Below are 7,462 nucleotides of genomic sequence, written 5' to 3'. Positions count from 1 at the left end.
GTTTTCCTTTGATCAAAACTCATGTAACTGCATTGCATAAATACAAACTATGTATACACAAGTTCGTGACGCACAATTCAACCAATTTGTAACCAATTCAACCAAATCAAACACTATTTTAGCGTTATTTAAACATTTGGCTCATTTGTAAATGTGGTGAAAATAGTTTATTAAATAAATGATAAAATTCACCTACTTTTTAACTTTGATAAGACGAACATTCATGACAGCATTTTTTTAAGTCAGCAGAACAGATACAGTAAACTACGTTTATAACGAACACGCTTATAACGAACTGACGGGTATGACGAACTTTTTATTTTGTACCGACCACAACCGTTGATATGCTATACATATGTATATAACGAACTACGGTTATAACGAAATCAATGGCTCCTTTGAGTTTGTAATAACCGTAGATTACTATAAGTGTTTTGATTGTATTTTGTTTATTTTGTTCTTCATGGCTCCAGATACTGTTTTGAGCCTTTGAGTATTTACTCATATTTTGTTTTGGAGGTTCGATATATTCATGGGTCCAGTCTATTGAGTATACTTTTTTTGTACTTCTGTCGTGTTTAAGGTAACTTCTAAACAGCATAATTATGTTCGTGTTCTGGCCCAAGTGAGACGTATGTCACATGACCTCATAGCACTGATACAGGTGTAAGTGACAATAAGCAATATGTAGCTTGTGATAGCTTGTATAATTAACGGCTGAATCATGAGCATATGTTTATGAATCACTATCAAATAGTGATGATACCAGGTGTTCGCGAAAAGGTGAGCCTATCCTTCCCCACCGGTGACACCTATCACAAACACATGCAAAGGCAAATCAATTGTTCAATTAAATAATCTTGGGATCTAATGATACAAGGCAACACAGAAAATTGCTCTGACATCATTTTAGTCACTGATGCGGGGCCTCTGCTCGAATATTTTAAGGAATGGAGAGTTATTCGGACAATCCCCTCACAAAAGTATGCCTCTTGCTTAACACCTTGAGTATGTGCCGAATACACATGCTGTGCACTGATAATCTGACTGGCGGATGCTGCATTTGGATAACGGTTGCATTAAAATAACGATCGAGTAATAGAGGGATGTTGTTGAGGCCGTTATGAATTGTAATTCAGTTATATCATGGAGTGTCAACATACTGTAGGATGGAATCTCAGAATGACACAGACCGCAGGGTTCACTACTTTATTTTGTTGAGATCGACTGTAATTTGTATAGCTACAACCAAACAATCATAATCAGGATGGATCCGGGATTCGAACCCAAGACCATAACAGTCTCTGTATAGCGATATGCAGAATTTTGGACGACTTGGATGCCCATGCCCTCTCTACCCTTGGACCATTTTTTATGTAACAAGTCAAGACACACACATGCATGGAAGCGTATTTGAGCCACAGTCTAAAAAACGTAGACTTTGGCAATAATACGCTTCCGTACACATGTTTTTTGTCGATTGTATTGATGATTATATATATATTGGAAGTTCTTCTATATTATCAGCCATAAAAAAGCCATAAAATAACAGCTTCGTTTTATATTCTCAGGCATACAACAATATTATTTATTCCCTATAATCCAACATCAAAAGCCATGACTAAATACTTCTATCTATATAATACCTTCAACTAACTGTTCAACTTTGAAATAGGCCTCTCTGAAGTAAATATATTATTTTACTAATTTTTATTGTTATTATTTGACAGATTCTAGGTCCATAAAGTGTACATTTCTAAATAGTGATATTGCTTTCCTGTCAAATCTAAGCCTCTCTTGTCCACACCCAAACTATTTACATTGGGTGTTGGTCGTGTGCCAGGTGCGCAGAGATAACTAACTATCTCATACTTAAGACCTATTTGACCCAGAATGTTAGATGGTATAACGAAGTTCACGTTTTTAACATATAAATTTGGAACAAATATTTTCCGTTGGGGTTTTAAAATAGGACAAAGAAAAATGAAACGGAATTCAACACCAACATGTCTCATGTCGCAGAGTTTACACGTTCTCTCATTGACAGGACTTTTGTGCCACCTACATGTAAATAATTCAATAGGTAAATGATGGCATGAGGTTCTGAAAAAGAGAAATTTAACAGCCAAAGAGAAAGGGATAAATAATAAATACTTTTCAAGAACGAGTTCTGTTTTTAAATATGCGATATGTGAAGAATTTCTAATGGCTGCATTCCATGTTTGAGTTGCTGTATCAGATAATTTTAAAGAAATGATAGATTTAGGACATTCGAAAGAACAACTTGTTGGCTTAACCAATAAAAAACTATAACCCGTTTCATTAAAAATATTTTCATTTTGACAGATTCTAGGTCCATGAAGTGTACATTTCTAAATAGTGATATTGCTTTTCTGTCAAATCTAAGCCTCTCTTGTCCACACCCAAGTTATTTACATTGGGTGTTGGTCGTGTGTCAGGTGCGCAGAGATAACTAACGATCTCATATTTAAGACCTGTTTGACCCAGAATGTTAGATGGTATAACGAAGTTCACGTTTTTAACATATGAATTTGGAACAAATATTTTCCGTTGGGGTTTTAAAATAGGACAAAGAAAAATGTAACGGAATTCAACACCAACATGTCTCATGTCGCAGAGTTTACACGTTCTCTCATTGACAGGACTTTTGTGCCACCTACATGTAAATAATTCAATAGGTAAATGATGGCATGAGGTTCTGAAAAAGAGAAATTTAACAGCCAAAGAGAAAGGGATAAATAATAAATACTTTTCAAGAACGAGTTCTGTTTTTAAATATGCGATATGTGAAGAATTTCTAATGGCTGCATTCCATGTTTGAGTTGCTGTATCAGATAATCTTAAAGAAATGATAGATTTAGGACATTCGAAAGAACAACTTGTTGGCTTAACCAATAAAAAACTATAACCCGTTTCATTAAAAATATTTTCATTTTATCTATTTTTGGCAGCTGTTGTTTGTACAGAATTAATGTTATAACATTTGATATAGGATTCTTGATAACTTTTGTTCTTTGCCAGATGAGACCTTAGCCCCAAAACATACAATTCGGCATTTAATAGAGTTAACTAGAAGTACTCTTCCAAGGTCTCCATACAACATGTATTAAGGTGAACCTTTCAAAATGGGAAGCAATTTACGTAAAATATGAACATGAACAGATTCTATTCTTTTACAGTTTTCAAAACCCCAGATTTCAGAACCATACAAGAGAATTGGTTTTACCATAGCACCGAAGAGATATAGCTGGCATTTTATTGATAGATTACATGTTCTACTGTTACATAATACAAATTACATGGCCTTTGTGGAAGATTCACACTTTGCTTTTATAAAGGTTGTAAAAGAGTTAGTGTTAATAAAGTGGATTCCAAGATATATATAATCGTTAACACATCGATTGGTGAGCCATTTAATACTATATGTTTACTCTTGTCTGTTTTTGAACAACCTAAACCTAAAATGTTTGTTTTAATAGTATTGATTGTCAACCTCCATACTTTTACTGTAAATTGGAAAGATATCAAACATATTTTGAAAATTTTGATGATTAAATGCGAACAAAACCACGGAGGGATCTGACAGACCATTACCTGACTTAGATTGAATAGAAACACTAAGGCAGTTTTGAGAATATAAAAATTGTTCCAGATCATTCTGAAGCAATGAAAAAAACTACGGAGATAAATTTTCTCATTCATTCATGGGATTATACTTATCACTTAAACTAGTACACAAAATATGAAGTAAAAATTTATTAACGTGTGAAGTAATAATTCGATGACTTGTGAAGTAATATGTTGATGCCTTATGAGGTAATAGTTTGATGACATATGAAGTAATCATTTGTGACTTATGAAGAAATATTTGGATGACATATGAAGCCATAATTCATTGACGTTTGAAGTAACGATTTTATAACTTATGACGTAATAATTTGATAACATGAAGCAATATATTGATGACATGAAGTAACAATTTTGTGACGTATGAAGTAATATTTTGACGACTTATGAAGTAATAATAACCATTACCTATAATCCTGTGCTTTTAATATAGTTTTGAATTATTTACTTTTTTACATTTTCATTAAGGTTAACATGAATATACCTAAATACAATTGAAAAAGTAAAATATTCTCTCCAGTTCTCGAATCGATCCTCACCAGCTGTACGCAACACAACAATTTGATCACCCGGGATTTTCTCCACAAAAACGCAGTTTTCAGCTGAGCATGAAGTCTTCCAGGTATTGTATTTTCACTCTACTACACACACTAACATTATTGTCCATGTTTTTGGTTCTGGCAATCCCTACTGAAACACATACCAGGCGTTCTGTTGATACACTAGTGTAAATGCGTTGTGTGTATTGTCGGTAGCTTTGCCTATTTTGTCATGAATTATTAATAATTATGCGTTAACTCACATGTACACTACTGCCTAGAAGTTCATTCCCCTTACACGCATGGGCAACGCGTTACGCAACCAGTGTGCATCGGGTTGGTCACTTGTGTGGAACCCGTCCGCCACGCGTGTGATACCCGTGTGCAACGCGTTGCACACGGGTGTGCACCCCGTTCGCCACTCGTGTGCAACGCGTGACACACTCATTAGAGGGGGAACAAACTTTTGACCAAAGGAGGACCCGTGTTAAGCTGAACCTGGAGGTGGTAACAAGGAGAGAAAATTTTGTTATCCTGACGAAAAATGATAATACACATGTATTTGCTAACGTCTCCTTTCTTTATGTGATTTTGTGGGAATAACATGAATACACTCGGGGAGCGGGGGCGGCGCAACGCGGTGGGGGGAGTTAAGGGGGAGCGCACTGTTTAACTTAGGACTTTCGAAGTCAGTTGACTTGTATCCTGGCATACTGGTACGCTCCTCATTGAAACCGCCCACGGCCGTGCTCCGCGCCTGCATCACGAGGTATGTATTTATGTATATGTGTCTATGGATGTATGTATATGTGCGGTGTATGTTTAGTATGAGTACGCGCCTCCGTGTGGCTGAAAAGTAGCTTCACGTAGTTATGTGTCCGTGTGCTACATCTTTTTATTCTGTTTCAACTGAATAGTTGTATGATTGATATGTTTTATAGTGTCTCGTAGGTCATATTTGGCCGGATGTTATATTTTACTGTTTTGTGTATATCTTATCACGAAGTGTATATAACATGTGACACTTTAATAAACACTATTCTCTCTCTCTCTCTCTCTCTCTCTCTCTCTCTCTCTCTCTCTCTCTCTCTCTCTCTCTCTCTCTCTCTCTTAAGCTTGTTCGCGACCTGTGCTCGCTATTCGTAAGCGTATTTTTATTGATAGTAGAAGGACCTATGGTCACATTGATCAACAAAAATGAAATACAGTTTTGGAAATGTAGGTATATTTGTGGGGAGCATCGGTAATGGTGATGCAGTTTTGATAAGTCACTTGCTTGGTAATTGTGCGATCTTCGTGTACACTATTTTGACTTGCAACACAAAGTTAATATTTCATCTGAACATTGCTTATTTTACCGTGTGTATATGTTTACACTCAAAATGTAAACAGATTTCACTAAGGAAATTTATTAAACGCCTAAATATTCAGTTATTTTACAAATTAACTGAAAAATATGTCTATCTTTATTAATATGATAACGAATTCCACATATTTGTTTATGTTTAATATCATCACCAAGTACAGTTCTGTATTGTTTGTCTTCTTTTCTTTGCATAATTAATATATTGTGATATGTTTAAGCTCTTTTGATCGTCTTTATCATTTTTAGTCAGTCGGTTAAATAAATGGACAGATTATTCAGTCAATTTGTAAAATGACTGAAATATTTAGATATTTAGTAAATTGCCTGAGTGAATCATATTTTACACATTGACTGTAACATATACACGCTTACAAAAGAAAATACTTGTGAAAACAACGTCTATCGCGCATCGAAAAACTTCCCAACCAAACGGAAAGGAACAAGAATGATTCTGTTCAAAGCTGCAGCGGATGAATGAAAACAAGATGCAAATATCATTATTACAACCTACCAAAGCTATAATGTATCCGGGAATATCAACATAAAGGAACAATATCCATTGCGTATGCAGCTGTACAAAAATACTTATTCGAAAATATTTAAATATATCGTTTTTAAACGTTATTTAAATGTATCGGATATTATAACCCGTGTTCTTTTCTTAACTGATCACTTAGTTTGTTTCAATTGTTTCACATGGGTGCCAAGTCAGCTGAGAAAGCCCACGTGACAACTATTTTTATAATGTCCACGGTTCTTAAAAACATCCATTGAGTTAGATAACAATGAACAACCAGTCAGTGTATTATCGGTTACCCTTTGAACAAAGTATGTTGTTTTTACATCTGTACTTCACGCCATGATATAAGTGTATTCCCTAGGTTTAGTAAACCTACCTTCACATGTAAACACTTACTTTTGACATATCCACTGTGCAAGATAACAGTAATTAATCAATCAACGTATTTCCTGTTGATTTAGATTGAATAATTACCCCAGGTACAAGAAAGACCAAATTGGAACCTTTATCGGGTAATGTGAGTGGTGCTACAACTAAGTATACATGTTATAAATTCATTAACTGAGCAGCAAGTGAATTACGACAAATACAAATGTAGAGTTATACCAGAAAATGTGGATGACAACAAGGGAGTAGTAATTGTATCATCCACGCAATCCGAAATCCGCAAATGCTTTCACTCAGGGATACTTTTTTATTATTAAACTGTAACCATCAGGGGTATTTCCAAATAACGACATCCGATGAGCTTTCGCCGTTATTTGTCTGTTTGTTTAGGCTGAAGAAATTAATTACCATGAGCCCTTTGTCGAAATCTTCATAGATCACGGGTAACCAATCAGTTTTCAAAAATGCCTAAGTTTATTTAGCTGCCCTTGCAGACTGGAAGCCCAGTCTCTTGTCACGCTCGGTTGCGTTAACAAGCAAATTGACTCACGGCAGCTAGAAAGCCCAAGCGGAAATCCAAAGGTCGTATTACCTGAAGAATCAACCTTCATTTGAGAAATATCTACTGCTCTCAAAATCAATATTTCTCCCAATACTAAAAGTCAGAACTTCTAACCAAGGATTACCAGTTGAAACTGGGTGATGGCTGAACATTCCCAAGGAAGACAGCCAGTGTCCACTCTGTGATTCTAGGCATTGCCTAAAAGTCGGGCCGGGCCGGGCCAAGACGGGCCAAAACGTTATTGGATAATTACTCCATTATCGGCGATCATACCTACATATTATTATCATAAGTCTCAAGCACGAGAATCTGATGGCACACAAGTTCAGTAGCGTGTATGGCCACCATGTGCGTTGACAACTGCCACACAACGCCTCCGCATGGACCTTGTGATGCTTGTGAACACATGATTGGGAAGACGACGCCATTGTTGCTGCAAA

The sequence above is a fragment of the Haliotis rufescens genome, unplaced genomic scaffold (assembly GCF_023055435.1).
Source record: "Haliotis rufescens isolate VD_foot unplaced genomic scaffold, xgHalRufe1.0.p SCAF_2, whole genome shotgun sequence".
NCBI classification, from domain to species: Eukaryota; Metazoa; Mollusca; class Gastropoda; order Lepetellida; family Haliotidae; genus Haliotis; species Haliotis rufescens.
The sequence above is the reverse complement of the archived record's forward strand: the minus strand, read 5'-3'. Positions refer to the sequence as shown.